At 42.4% G+C, this 15,514-nt stretch overlaps 1 long non-coding RNA gene across 3 annotated transcripts; it reads left to right on the top strand.

The window, feature by feature from the left end:
* Nucleotides 1–9,630: 9,630 nt before the first annotated feature.
* Nucleotides 9,631–15,236, top strand: LOC117307301. 3 transcript variants are annotated; one of them, XR_004521066.1, is made up of 6 exons: nucleotides 9,631–9,684; nucleotides 10,438–11,553; nucleotides 12,148–12,238; nucleotides 13,182–13,258; nucleotides 13,851–13,941; nucleotides 15,096–15,236. It is a non-coding gene; the product is annotated as an uncharacterized LOC117307301 (long non-coding RNA). The 3 variants fall into 3 exon arrangements; XR_004521065.1 differs by lacking the exon at nucleotides 15,096–15,236 and having other exon boundaries at nucleotides 10,438–10,528; nucleotides 11,477–11,553; nucleotides 13,851–14,871; XR_004521064.1 differs by lacking the exon at nucleotides 15,096–15,236 and having other exon boundaries at nucleotides 13,851–14,871.
* The last annotated feature ends 278 nt before the right edge of the window (nucleotides 15,237–15,514 follow it).

Below are 15,514 nucleotides of genomic sequence, written 5' to 3'. Positions count from 1 at the left end.
GCCTCCATGCCCCTGGTCAATGCTTCCAAACCCCTGGTCATTGCCTCCATACCCCTGGTCATTGCCTCCATGCCCCTGGTCATTGCCTCCATGCTCCTGGTCATTGCCTCCATACCCCTGGTCATTGCCTCCATGCCCCTGGTCATTGCCTCCATGCCCCTGGTCATTGCCTCAATGCCCCTGGTCATTGTCTACATGCCCCTGGTCATTGCCTCCATACCCCTGGTCAATGCCTCCATGCCCCTGGTCATTGCCTCCATGCTCCTGGTCATTGCCTCCATACCCCTGGTCATTGCCTCCATGCCCCTGGTCATTGCCTCCATGCCCCTGGTCATTGCCTCTATGCCCCTGGTCATTGCCTCAATACCCTGATCATTGCCTCCATGCCCCTGGTCAGTGCCTGCCTCATTGCCCCTGGTCATTGCAATCATGCCCCTGGTCATTGCCTCCATGCTCCTGGTCATTGCCTCCATACCCCTGGTTATTGCCTCCATGCCCCTGTCATTGCCTCCATGCCCCCGGTCATTGCCTCCAAACCCCTGGTCATTGCCTCCATGCCCCTGGTCATTGCCTCCAGGCCCCTGGTCAATGCTTCCAAACCCCTGGTCATTGCCCCTATGCCCCTGGCCATTGCCTCAATACCCTGATCATTGCCTCAATACCCTGATCATTGCCTCAATACCCTGATCATTGCCTCCATGCCCCTGGTCACTGCCTGCCTCATTGCCCCTGGTCATTGCAATCATGCCCCTGGTCATTGCCTCCGTGCTCCTGGTCATTGCCTCCATGCCCCTGGTCATTGCCTCCATGCCCATGTCATTGCCTCCATGCTCCTGGTCATTGCCTCCATACCCCTGGTCATTGCCTCCATACCCGTGGTCATTGCCTCCATACCCCTGGGCATTGCCTCCAATGCCCCATGTCATTGCCTCCATGCTCCTGGTCATTGCCTCCATACCCCTGGTCATTGCCTCCATGCCCCGGTCATTGCCTCCATGCCCCTGGTCATTGCCTCCATACCCCTGGTCATTGCCTCCAGGCCCCTGGTCATCGCCTCCATGCCCATGTCATTGCCTCCATGCTCCTGGTCATTGCCTCCATACCCCTGGTCATTGCCTCCATACCCCTGGGCATTGCCTCCAATGCCCCATGTCATTGCCTCCATGCCCCTGGTCATTGCCTCCATGCCCCTGGTCATTGCCTCCATGCCTTGGTCATTGCCTCCATGCCCCTGGTATTGAATCCATACCCCTGGTCACTGCCTCCAATGCACCATGTCATTGCCTCTAATGCCCCATGTCATTGCCTCCATGCTCCTGGTCATTGCCTCCATGCCCCTGGTCATTGCCTCCATGCCCCTGGTAATTGAATCCATATACCCCTGGTCATTGCCTCTATACCTAAGCTCCTATCCATACCCTTGTACCTTGACTTGATGTGCCTAGACATAATTGCCCTCATGCCCCAGGTCATTGCCTCAATGCCCTTGGTTATTGTTGCATGTCCCTGGTAATTGGTTTCATGCCCCTGGGCATTGCGCCCTGGTCATTGCAAAATGCCCCTGGGATTGCGCCCTGGTCATTGTGAAATGCCCCTAGTCATTGCGCAATGCCCCTGCCGGTAAATGCATCCATGCCCACAGTCATTGCATCTATCCCTATAGCCTGTAATTGGTTTCCTGGGCATTGCCTTCAAACCCTGCTTATATTGCCTCCATGCCCCTGGTCATTGCCTCTATGCCCCTGGTCATTGCCTCAATACCCTGATCATTGCCTCCATGCCCCTGGTCAGTGCCTGCCTCATTGCCCCTGGTCATTGCAATCATGGCCCTGGTCATTGCCTCCATGCTCCTGGTCATTGCCTCCATACCCCTGGTCATTGCCTCCATACCCCTGGGCATTGCCTCCCTGCCCCTGGTCATTGCCGCCATGCTCCTGGTCATTGCCTCCATGCCCCTGGTCATTGCCTCCATACCCCTGGGCATTGCCTCCAATGCCCCATGTCATTGCCTCCATGCTCCTGGTCATTGCCTCCATGCCCCTGGTCATTGCCTCCATGCCCCTGGTCATTGCCTGCATGCCCCTGGTCATTGCCTCCATACCCCTGGTCATTGCCTCCCGGCCCCTGGTCATTGCCTCCATGCCCATGTCATTGCCTCCATGCTCCTGGTCATTGCCTCCATACCCCTGGTCATTGCCTCCATACCCCTGGGCATTGCCTCCAATGCCCCATGTCATTGCCTCCATGCTCCTGGTCATTGCCTCCATGCCCCTGATCATTGCCTCCATGCCCCTGGTCATTGCCTCCATGCCCCTGGTCATTGCCTCCATGCCCCTGGTCATTGCCTCCATGCCCCTGGTCATTGCCTCCATGCCCCTGGTAATTGAATCCATACCCCTGGTCATTGCCTCCAATGCACCATGTCATTGCCTCCAATGCCCCATGTCATTGCCTCCATGCTCCTGGTATTTGCCTCCATGCTCCTGGTCATTGCCTCCATGCCCCTGGTCATTGCCTCCATACCCCTGGGCATTGCCTCCAATGCCCCATGTCATTGCCTCCATGCTCCTGGTCATTGCCTCCATGCCCCTGGTCATTGCCTCCATGCCCCTGGTCATTGCCTGCATGCCCCTGGTCATTGCCTCCATACCCCTGGTCATTGCCTCCCGGCCCCTGGTCATTGCCTCCATGCCCATGTCATTGCCTCCATGCTCCTGGTCATTGCCTCCATACCCCTGGTCATTGCCTCCATACCCCTGGGCATTGCCTCCAATGCCCCATGTCATTGCCTCCATGCTCCTGGTCATTGCCTCCATGCCCCTGATCATTGCCTCCATGCCCCTGGTCATTGCCTCCATGCCCCTGGTCATTGCCTCCATGCCCCTGGTCATTGCCTCCATGCCCCTGGTCATTGCCTCCATGCCCCTGGTCATTGCCTCCATGCCCCTGGTAATTGAATCCATACCCCTGGTCATTGCCTCCAATGCACCATGTCATTGCCTCCAATGCCCCATGTCATTGCCTCCATGCTCCTGGTATTTGCCTCCATGCCCCTGATCATTGCCTCCATGCCCCTGGTCATTGCCTACATGCCCCTGGTCATTGCCTCCATGCCCCTGGTAATTGAATCCATATACCCCTGGTCATTGCCTCTATACCTAAGCTCCTATCCATACCCTTGTACCTTGACTTGATGTGCCTAGACATAATTGCCCTCATGCCCCAGGTCATTGCCTCAATGCCCTTGGTTATTGTTGCATGTCCCTGGTAATTGGTTTCATGCCCCTGGGCATTGCGCCCTGGTCATTGCAAAATGCCCCTGGGATTGCGCCCTGGTCATTGCGAAATGCCCCTAGTCATTGCGCAATGCCCCTGCCGGTAAATGCATCCATGCCCACAGTCATTGCATCTATCCCTATAGCCTTCATATTGGTTTCCTGGGCATTGCCTTCAAACCCTGCTTATATTGCCTCCATGCCCCTGGTCATTGCCTCTATGCCCCTGGTCATTGCCTCAATACCCTGATCATTGCCTCCATGCCCCTGGTCAGTGCCTGCCTCATTGCCCCTGGTCATTGCAATCATGGCCCTGGTCATTGCCTCCATGCTCCTGGTCATTGCCTCCATGCCCCTGTCATTGCCTCCATGCCCCTGTCATTGCCTCCATGCCCCTGGTCATTGCCTCCATGCCCCTGGTCATTGCCTCCATACCCCTGGTCACTGCCTTCATATACACTGCTCTTTGCCTCTATGCCCCTGGTCATTGCCTCCATGCCCCCGGTCATTGCCTCCATGCCCCTGGTAAATGGCCCATACCCCTGGTCATTGCCTTCATATACACTGCTCTTTGCCTCCATACCCCTAGTCTCTGCCTCCATGCCCCTGGTCATTTCCTCCATACCCCTAGTCTCTGCCTCCATGCCCCTGGTCAATGCTTCCAAACCCCTGGTCATTGCCTCCATACCCCTAGTCTCTGCCTCCATGCCTATGGTCATTTTCTCCATGCCCCTGGTCATTGACTCTATGCCCCTGGTCATTGCCTCCATGCCCCCGGTCATTGCCTCCTTGCCTCGAGTCATTGTCTTCATGCCCCTGGTAAATGGCCCATGCCCCTGGTAAATGGCCCATACCCCTGGTCATTGCCTCCATGCCCCTGCTCTTTGTCTCCATACCTCTAATCTCTGCCTCCATGCCCCTGGTCATTGCCGCCATGCCTCGAGTCATTGTCTCCATGCCCCTGGTCATTGCCCTCAAACCCTGGGCCCAATGTCATGGCTCTACTTACCGCCAAAATCTGCGTTTACGATCACGGTTCTCCGCTTACGTCCAAGCGCCAAATTTCTGCGCTAGCCTTGTAAGCGTAGAATGCCTTGTAACGAGCAGAAGCCAAAATTTGCTGCTGAAATACGCTTGCCGTAAGCACAAAATTCCCTGCATCCGTAAGCGCCGATTCTGTGCTTGCGGTAAAGCAGAGCCATGAAATTGGGCCCTGGGCATTGTCTAAATGCCCTTGGTTATTGTTCCATGCCCCTGGTCATTGCCTCATACCCTGGTCATTGCCTCAATGCCCCTTGTCACCAAAGTGACTTTATGGTATGCCTCTTTGTAATAATTTTACTCTCTGCACACATGAGTGTAGACTCTTAGTGAAGTTTGCCAATCGGCACCCCTCATAACCAAAGTGACTTTATGGTATGCCTTTTTGTAATAGTTTTGTTCATAGGGTTCTTATGATAGACTCTTCATGAAGGGTGTCAGGTCCAAACTTAAGTTATTATGAAACAAAAACTACATCTTTTATGCAATATGAAGTACTGTACGGTTATTACACATCTTAATATTAAAATTTATAGAAAAGTTTGCGGTAACACCATGTAATAACAATCTCTCAATGAGTTAGGGTGGTTCTGAAAAGAACCGTTGGATTAACTCGACGTTTCGATCAGTATGCTCTGATCGTCTTCTGGAGAAGACGATCAGAGCATACTGATCGAAACGTCGAGTTAATCCAACGGTTCTTTTCAGAACGACCCCAACTCATTGAGAGATTGTTATTACATGGTGTTACCGCAAACTTTTCTATATCTTACTTCCACCATGCAAAGTTTCAAATCCTACTTAATATTAAAATTACCGTACAAATTCTATATATGTTTAACATACATGACGTGTTTCAAGCGGTTAATTACTCATTAGGTATTAATTAGTGGACCGATTAAGCTTCCTTCAAAATAAAATCTGCAATATGGTGAATTTATGGCAGGCTTTTTTGTATTCGTTTTTGTAGGTCAGATATTTGAGCAGCGTGACGTCATATTCAACACAGTCTATTAGCACCCCTCATATAGCAAAAGTGATTTATGTTGTGCCTTTTGTATTAATTTTACTCTCTAGACAATCGTCGAGCATACCGTAGGTTTAATGAAAATGTCGAAATGCTAGGCGTATTGAATGAAAATGTTTAAATGCCAGACAGTGTGTTACTGCCTGCGTGGAGTTAAAGCATAATGGCTCAGAACTCTACCTCCATGGTTCACCCATAGAGTACCCTTCACCCATTCACCATACGGCAGCATACCCACAGTGCAGTCCCTTATGACACACACAAAACACGTTCGCATGTAGCCCTATGTATAGTAGTACTCTTCATCTAACATGTGTGCTGTTTGTATATGCTGTGGTACACACCACGGCACAGCCCATGGCCAGAGGAAGAGTCCTATGCTACATGCTACCATAGAGCTAGTCACGCTGCATGCTGCATGCTGCATGGCCATTCGACCGGCACCATGATGTTCAGCCATCCCCTAGCCTTGTCTAAGGCTCTTAACACGCAAGCACCGTACAACGAGGCCGAAGTGCGGCTTCGTTTGTACGAGGTTAAACAAACTTGAAAATTCCTGCTTCGACCCCACGGTATCAAGTACTGTTATGTACCGTGCAGTGGGGCCAGAATTCAACCGCCTTTAACTGCATGGGTTCTATTTTCCCTAATTTTCGGTCCAGAAATAGGGCCAGAACCGCGGCTAGCTCGGCGACGGAGAAAGCGGGCAGCGTGAAACCCAGGCTACGTATTGCACATGGTTGCACCGAGACAAATATTCTGAGCGAGTTCGGTGTGATTTGGGTTTTAAAATACCAAGTATTTGCATCGTGAAACATCGTGCTTCTGTAACATCGTCATCTGGCAACTGTTTATGATGCTAATAGCATGTTTCTTGAGGAGGTTTCTCGAGGAGGCGATGTTATTTTTTAAGTGTGTTCTTCAGTGCCAGTGTTGCTGCATACAAAACCCCAACATAAAAACCGTAAGTTATGTACAGTGTGACCATACCCACAAATCGGGACGAGCATTTTTTAACAGAGCATATCATTGTTTAATTGAAATCTATGTTTCCGAGTTGCATTTAGAGACGTTAAAGCCGTTATCAAAAAACAAACAAAAACAGCATTGCAAATGTTCGCAAAAGTACCGGGCGTGCACCCTCACATACACCGTGCATGGACCGTGGACCAACCCATCCAGAGCCACCAATAACCACCCGGTGAAATTAAAGACTCGTGCTGTTGAACAGATTTTTCTCCCCCCCCCCCCCCATATTCCTATCCTGTCATTGCGTACACACCTGAAAATTATTATACTCAATGGTCAAGCTATTCGATTTGGTTGATGTTTCTCGAGGCTCTGTCTATTTTTCCAAATGTTGCCAATCTACCGATATTTCAGCTCTAAAATTGTTCACAAGTGGTTATTGTAATATTTATTTTCCCCACGCTTGCTGTACCATCCCCAAAAGACCTGCCATCGTTTTATGATTTTGTTTGTCCATTATCAAACTATATCCAAGTGCCAGCCCAACTCTCAAAAGCCAATTTGTACACCCTTGTTCATTTCACCAAAACATGTTGCCCAAATCTATCAAAAATTGCTGAGTGAATGTTTTTTAACTCTGAAATTGTCTTAAAGATGATGTTGTGCTTTTCTCTCTTAATGTCTCTGGGCTGATGCTGCACAAGTCGTATAGTTCCTCGGAGTTTGCAAACGTGATTTTTTTTTTTTTTTTTTTTTTTTTTTTATTATTTTTTTTTTTAAATAATTTTAATTTAAATTAACCGATAATTGTTCCGTGAAGCCAATTTTGTGACGTCTGGGGATTACCACTAGCACATTTTAAAAACAAAGGCTCAACTTGATAGAGGTGCTAAGCATGAACATTTGATTAGCATGAAATTTCTTTTTTCTGACGTGGACATTTGGTTAGTATACCTGTCTTTATCAAGTCGAAAATTTTATGCTAAGCAAGTTTTGGTGCTTAACAGCTCTATGAAATTGGGCCCAGATTGCATTTTTTTTTCCTTTGGCCTTTTGCTGATAATTTTGGTCATGTGAATCCTGTCCAAGTGCCAGCCCAACTCTCAAGATGCAATCTTTACACCATGTGATATTCACCAAAATATATTGCCCAATCGGATAACTTTCCGTATGGCGCCACCACTTTTTCACTCATTTTTACAGAAAGGGATATCCCATTGAGGTAAATAAGATACTATATTATTTCATATCGAATGAAAAAGTGGTGGCGCCATACGGAAACTTTTCCGCCCAATCTATCAAAGCATGCCGAGGATGTTCTTTCACTCATAAATTGTCTTAAAATGACTATGCTTTCTCTGGGCTATGAATTTCCACGAAGTTCAAAATTTACTGATAATTTGTTTTGTGAAGCCAGTGTTGTGGCGTCTGGGAAATTGTTGATTGTTTGCTCATTTCTGTATCCTCTCACTGACCAGACATGCCAATCTAAATCTTGTTCATGTTCAAATTGTAACCCATGTTGTGCTATCTTTGTTACTCGAGGCTCATGATGTATATTTCTCTAAATGTTGCCAATGTACCGATATTTCAGCTCTCTAATTGTTCACAGCTGGATGTTGTCATATTTTTCCCCCAGGAGTGTTGTTGTGCCATCCCCAAAAGATTTGCCAATATTTTATGATTTTTTTTCAAATTGCCAGCCCAACTCTCAAAATGCAATCTTGACAACCCTTGTACTTTTTACTAAAATATGTTGCCCAATCTATCAAAACTTGCTGAGGATGTTTTTTAACCTTAAAATTGTCTTAAAATGGATGCTGTGCTTTTTCTGTTAATTGTCTCTGGGCTAATGCTGCGCAAATTGTTCCTCAGAATTTCCAAACCTGAAGTTCCAAATTAACTGATAAATTGTTTTGTAAAGCCAATGTTGTGTGACGTCTGGGTATTGACTCTAGCACATTTTGAAAACAAACAGATTGCAACCTTTTAATGTATTAATAACTTTTCTGTTGTTGGTTGTTAAAGGATTTGGGTACTTTTTGTAACACAAAACACAATGTCCACAGATTTACATTAAATTTACACCGTTGAAGATAATGATAGTAGAAAGCATACCTTAAAATATTAGTCGCTGAGGTAATGTATTTTTTGAGAAATGAGTAAAACAATGCCATGAAAATACGTTTTTACATTCTAAAATAATTTTCGTATCATGATCACTGAGACCATCTGAGACGAAATTTATTTTCATGACCGTGTTTTACTCATTTCATAAAAACTACAGCACCTGAGCAAGTAATATTTTCAGGGAAGCTTTCTACTATCATTATCTTCAGACTGTGAAGTTTAATGTAAATCTGCAGACATTGTGTTTTTTGTCCTTCCAAAAAAGTACAAAGCCCTTTAACTCATTGTTTGTACCATGTTCACACGCGTGACGTCACGGGTAGCAAGGCACCTTATACCCCATACATTCTACAGCTTATTTGTAGAAATTGGTTCCGCATCTTTCTAAGGCTTCAAATGCAGTGGCAAACATTCACTGTGATGATTTGTTCCTACACGTCGTTCCGACCGATAGAGTTTATTTGCAACATCGCGATCGCTGCTTGCTTCTTTTTCGGAATTCAGTGTTTGCATCTTTGGGGTAATGTAATAAACTTTAAGGATAACTGAGAATATAAAATTAAAACAAATATATACACACAAAAAACTACATGTTTTTCCTTTTGAAAGTTGGAGCAACGATTGCATTATTATGCTAGATTCTGGGTCATGGTTTTTTTTTATTTTTTTATTTTTTTATTTTTTTTTTATACATCTCAAGTCAAATGAATTGTTTATTTTTGTTTCCTTGTTTATTTTTATAAAACCTTTTTAAATTTAGTTTTCCACACGTTTTTTTGTTTTTGCCCAAGTGGACATTTTTAATGGCACTCTTTCGTTAATGAAGTTTTTAAGTTGTAATGTTAGTGTTATTATTCAGTCATTATTATTTACCTAAAATAAAACAACCTATAATAAAAACGTTATGCCCACATACAATACAAATACTAAGAAAAAGGTAAATTACCATCATTAGTGAGTTTTTATTAAGCAAACAATTATGATTTTGTTTAGATAATCAAAATATCAGCTTCATGACTGAATAATTCTTGCCATGCTGGTTGTTTCTTTGACAGAGTTGGCTGCTGCCTGTACAGATGATGAAAGTCTAACAACTTGGAACATGTCTAGAAACTCATTGCAGGCTATCCATGTGACTGTAAAGGTTGTGCTATCTAGGAACTCGATGTTTCACTTCAGACTCACTGCTTCAGTACAACTAGTATAGATCATTCATGTGACTGCAACTATTATCTACATTGGGTAAGTCTTTAAGTTTTATCCCATATCTACTCAATTTGAACTTTATTTTGTCTAAATTCAAACAAAACTTGTCGCATGCACTGAGGTCATAATACTCTGTTGTTTTTAATCTTATCCAGTCCTCAGACATTTGCAACTGATTTTTTTTTTCAGTTTTAAATTGTTCCAAAGCTTATTTTGTTTCATTTATCAAAAATAAAAAACGTTTGTTCCATTCTTTTAAAACACTTTACGCTGCGAACAAGTTGTTCATTTTGTGGATCACGATGTTTGGGGAAACCGTACAACTTCGAGGCATATATGTGTGGATCATTTTATTCTACTTTTGAAACATCTTTCTAACCATGCATTCCATAACAAATGGTTTCAAACGCTTTTTACAGACCAACTTGCCCTATCAAAGGAAACATGTCCCTTTAGCAGAAAACCCTATGCCTTTTCTTAATTTTCACAATGTACGACTTGGCACTGTTTTATTGACTGTCTTTCAAAAACTTATCAATCTTGTGTTAAATAATATGTCTGATAATGTCATGTACTATCTTAATTCTGTCTCTGTTGCGATGCTGGTTGTTTCTTTGACAGAGTTGGCTGCTGCCTGCGAAGACGATGAAAGCCTAACAACTTGGAACATGTCTAGAAATTCACTGCAGGCTATCCATTTGACTGTACATGTCGTGTCATACAAATTCGATAAAACTGCCGAACTTACCCCTTGTAATTTTATATTATTTTTTAAATTTTTTTTTGTAGTGTTTGTCAGCCACCATTATGAAGATGTCGAAAGATCACCAGTAACAAGCTCATAATGATCTGAATATGGTAAAGGCCTATAACTTAAAAGGTAATACATAATTCTGAACGATTGTTTTTGTTGGCTTTTGAAGGATGTGTTGGTAAATGGAGCTCCACATTAAATAGAACTAGCACCCAGATTAAATTCATCTAGCTAAAAAAAGGCTGATCACCTTCCATTGCCATGCATTTTTAAGTCTCAAATAATTGATGGCACAAGTTTGATAAAACTGGTGAAAAGCTCTCGAATTTGTCAATTTTAGGCAAATATTAAACTGCTAGACCTAGTACCCTTTTTTAAATTTATTTATAATAGTGGCTGCATGGTGCTGGTAGTCTTAATAAACAATACTTCTGATTAAATCTGGGTTGGGGGGGGGGGTGTCTGTTGCATTCCCCCTCCCAATCAAAACCTCTTTAGGTCAGTATTCCACCCAAATTATCTTGCACATTTGAGGGATTGCCTTTGAAATTATAATATTGACCAATAAAACCTTGACTTGACAAAAGGAAAGTTAGCAAAACAGTCTAACACTTGGATTTCTTGTTGTCTTGTGAGAAAATATGCATAAGGCACCGACCATGAATCGCAGAACCTCGGCTGTTAGCCACAGCAGATAAATAATCTGCCAGGGTATAGCGTAGAAATCCAAGGCATTGTGTTCTATTAAGCCTCAAATAGTCAATGGCACAAGTTTGATAAAACTGCTCTTGTGACCCTTTGCCATTTTGTTAAGTTTTAGACATAAATTTGATAAATTTGCTGGACCTTCCCCCTGTGAATTTTAGTTTTGGGCTCAAATTGGCTAAAACTGCTAGTCTTACCCCTTGTGTTTTTTAAACTGTAGGCCAAATTTGATAAAACTGCTGGACTCGCCACTTGTGATTGTTCAATTTGAGGCTAAAATTCAGTAAACCTGCTGGACTTTATACCCCTTGCTATTTTAAAATTTTAGATGCAAACTTATTTTTTTCTTTTAAATGTTTTTCTTTGTAGTGTCATGAAGACTTCAAGAGATCACCAGTTACAAGCTCATATGAATCTGAATATGATGTAGGCCTATACCTAAGAAGGTAAATAAATAATTCTTAACAATTGTTTTTGTAGGCCTTTCAAGGATGAGTTGGTAAATGGAGCTTCACATCCAATAGAACTAGCATCCAGATTATATTCATCTAGCTAAAAAGGCTAATCAACGTCCAATGTCATGCATTTTAAGCCTCAAATAATTAGTGGCATAAGTTTGATAAAACTGACTAAGCCCTCCGATTTGTCAATTCTAGGCTAAAATTCGCTAAAACTGCTAGACCTTATACTCCTTGTGACTTTTTCAATTTGAATGCCAACATTTGAAAAAGCTGCTCGACTTACATATTGTGATTATTTAAATTTTAGGTCCAATTGTGCTTTTAAGCACTGCTGGACTTGCCCCTTGTGATTTTTTCAATTTTAAGGCCTAAATTCAATAAAATGCTGGACTTGCCCCTAGTTATTTTTTAATGTGAGGTCTAGATCTGCTTAAACTGCTGGACTTGCCTCTTGTTATTTTTTAAACTCTAGGCCCAAATTCGATAAAACTGCCGAACTTACCCCTTGTAATTTTTATATTATTTTTTACATTTTTATATGCAAACTTATTTTGTCCTTTAAAATGTTTTTTTTTGTAGTGTTTGTCAGCCACCATTATGAAGATGTCGAAAGATCACCAGTAACAAGCTCATAATGATCTGAATATGGTAAAGGCCTATAACTTAAAAGGTAATACATAATTCTGAACGATTGTTTTTGTTGGCTTTTGAAGGATGTGTTGGTAAATGGAGCTCCACATTAAATAGAACTAGCACCAAGATTAAATTCATCTAGCTAAAAAAAGGCTGATCACCTTCCATTGCCATGCATTTTTAAGTCTCAAATAATTGATGGCACAAGTTTGATAAAACTGGTGGAAAGCTCTCGAATTTGTCAATTTTAGGCAAATATTAAACTGCTAGACCTAGTACCCTTTTTTAAATTTATTTATAATAGTGGCTGCATGGTGCTGGTAGTCTTAATAAACAATACTTCTGATTAAATCTGGGTTGGGGGGTGTCTGTTGCATTCCCCCTCCCAATCAAAACCTCTTTAGGTCAGTTTTCCACCCAAATTATCTTGCACATTTGAGGGATTGCCTTTGAAATTATAATTGACCAATGAAACCTTGACTTGACAAAAGGAAAGTTAGCAAAACAGTCTAACACTTGGATTTCTTGTTGTCTTGTGAGAAAATATGCATAAGGCACCGACCATGAATCGCAGAACCTTGGCTGTTAGCCACAGCAGATAAATAATCTGCCAGGGTATAGCGTAGAAATCCAAGGCATTGTGTTCTATTAAGCCTCAAATAGTCAATGGCACAAGTTTGATAAAACTGCTCTTGTGACCCTTTGCCATTTTGTTAAGTTTTAGACATAAATTTGATAAATTTGCTGGACCTTCCCCCTGTGAATTTTAGTTTTGGGCTCAAATTGGCTAAAACTGCTAGTCTTACCCCTTGTGTTTTTTAAACTGTAGGCCAAATTTGATAAAACTGCTGGACTCGCCACTTGTGATTGTTCAATTTGAGGCTAAAATTCAGTAAACCTGCTGGACTTTTAATACCCCTTGCTATTTTAAAATTTTAGATGCAAACTTATTTTTTTCTTTTAAATGTTTTTCTTTGTAGTGTCATGAAGACTTCAAGAGATCACCAGTTACAAGCTCATATGAATCTGAATATGATGTAGGCCTATACCTAAGAAGGTAAATAAATAATTCTTAACAATTGTTTTTGTTGGCTTTCAAGGATGAGTTGGTAAATGGAGCTTCACATCCAATAGAACTAGCATCCAGATTATATTCATCTAGCTAAAAAGGCTAATCAACGTCCAATGTCATGCATTTTAAGCCTCAAATAATTAGTGGCATAAGTTTGATAAAACTGACTAAGCCCTCCGATTTGTCAATTCTAGGCTAAAATTCGCTAAAACTGCTAGACCTTACTCCTTGTGACTTTTTCAATTTGAATGCCAACATTTGAAAAAGCTGCTCGACTTACATATTGTGATTATTTTAATTTTAGGTCCAACTGTGCTTTTAAGCACTGCTGGATTTGCCCCTTGTGATTTTTTCAATTTTAAGGCCTAAATTCGATAAAAATGCTGGACTTACCCCTAGTTATTTTTTAATGTGAGGTCTAGATCTGCTTAAACTGCTGGACTTGCCTCTTGTTATTATTTAAACTCTAGGCCCAAATTCGATAAAACTGCCGAACTTACCCCTTGTAATTTTTATATTATTTTTTAAATTTTTATATGCAAACTTATTTTGTCCTTTAAAATGTTTTTTTTTGTAGTGTTTGTCAGCCACCATTATGAAGATGTCGAAAGATCACCAGTAACAAGCTCATAATGATCTGAATATGGTAAAGGCCTATAACTTAAAAGGTAATACATAATTCTGAACGATTGTTTTTGTTGGCTTTTGAAGGATGTGTTGGTAAATGGAGCTCCACATTAAATAGAACTAGCACCCAGATTAAATTCATCTAGCTAAAAAGGCTGATCACCTTCCATTGCCATGCATTTTTAAGTCTCAAATAATTGATGGCACAAGTTTGATAAAACTGGTGAAAAGCTCTCGAATTTTTCAATTTTAGGCAAATATTAAACTGCTAGACCTAGTACCCTTTTTTAAATTTATTTATAATAGTGGCTGCATGGTGCTGGTAGTCTTAATAAACAATACTTCTGATTAAATCTGGGTTGGGGGGGTGTCTGTTGCATTCCCCCTCCCAATCAAAACCTCTTTAGGTCAGTATTCCACCCAAATTATCTTGCACATTTGAGGGATTGCCTTTGAAATTATAATTGACCAATAAAACCTCGACTTGACAAAAGGAAAGTTAGCAAAACAGTCTAACACTTGGATTTCTTGTTGTCTTGTGAGAAAATATGCATAAGGCACCGACCATGAATCGCAGAACCTCGGCTGTTAGCCACAGCAGATAAATAATCTGCCAGGGTATAGCGTAGAAATCCCAGAATGCTTTAGTTTCCAATAGCCAACTATCCAAATACAATGAGAAACTATAGTGCAGCCTGTCTTGTCTGCCACGTTTGTATAACAAACAGACAACAAAAGTCCTGGAACTGGGGATATGGCAAAAGGGGGATAAGGGGTGCATTATTTCTGCTACTTTCTGTCCCTCTTTTTAATGGGTGAAAAGTGTATCACCACAGGGGCATACCCGTGCAAGATACACAAAGAAATATCTAGGTATCTTCGCTCCACACATGGATAAATGATTACCTGTGAGGGCAGAGTTGTTTCTTGTGATTGATTAGCTTACATATTTGGGGGCACAGACTGTATACTCCCCCCAGGGAGCTGAGATGGTTTAAGGAATGATTTAAGGCCCAGTAAACGGGGGTAATAATAATGTTGAAGCGTCACTGCGTGACAGACCTGAGCGCTATAAGAAGCCACCATAATTGTTATTATTATATAAAGAGGTGGTCTAAATTACCCATGCAAGAGTTTTGATGACAAAATATTGACTTACAACTTAATAATTATATCCGTTAACTTGACCTTTCAGGGCCAGTAGTTCCTGGAGATCAACTGCCTTGGGCAAACATCAGTATCATCAAGACATCCGAGCAGCTCATCTGTGGATCATCAGAGAACAAAAGTAAGATATTCTTTTTAGATGAGTGGAGCCTGGTTCATACTTCCTGCAAATGCGAAGCAATTGTTGCAGTCAAAAAATAATTCATAGCAGTTCAAATCTGCTCAACTCACTTGTGAATGTTGTTGGGAAAAGAGGATTCTGACATAAAATTTGGTATTTGCAGGAAGTATCAACCGGGCTTTACATGTGTTGATATTTGATGCTTTACATGTAGTGGGTTGTTTTGGTAGCTCACTATCTTGTACCTAAGTACACCCTTGCAAGCAAACAAGCATATACGCGTTTTTTTGTGCGCTAACTTGGTGGTGCCTGCGGAACGAGTGGTG

This window comes from Asterias rubens, chromosome 2, assembly GCF_902459465.1.
Source record: "Asterias rubens chromosome 2, eAstRub1.3, whole genome shotgun sequence".
NCBI classification, from domain to species: domain Eukaryota; kingdom Metazoa; phylum Echinodermata; class Asteroidea; order Forcipulatida; family Asteriidae; genus Asterias; species Asterias rubens.
Note: the sequence above shows the minus strand (reverse complement) of the source record. Positions and strands in the feature narration are given on the sequence as shown.